This window comes from Penaeus monodon, chromosome 22 (genome assembly GCF_015228065.2).
Source record: "Penaeus monodon isolate SGIC_2016 chromosome 22, NSTDA_Pmon_1, whole genome shotgun sequence".
NCBI lineage: Eukaryota > Metazoa > Arthropoda > Malacostraca > Decapoda > Penaeidae > Penaeus > Penaeus monodon.
This window is the reverse complement of record NC_051407.1, coordinates 5,994,596-5,994,837: the sequence shown is the minus strand read 5'-3', so window position 1 is coordinate 5,994,837 and position 242 is coordinate 5,994,596.

The window sequence follows — 242 nt, the reverse complement described above, 5'->3', positions numbered from 1 at the left end:
AATAGTAAAAGTTTGAATAAAAAAAAACCACTTCGACCTTCGAATGTTCCTCTCTCCCATTCATAGTTCGAAGAAGAGAAAACACCGTGTTTGAAATGTATTACCATTTCAAAATCATAAAAGAATTTAAGAAGAACGTAGGGAATGAGAGAAGTAAATAGAAATATATCATGTGTTAAGATAGACAGTAAACCATTTGTACTAAAAAGAATATAGCTAATTAATACCTGCTGATAAAAATC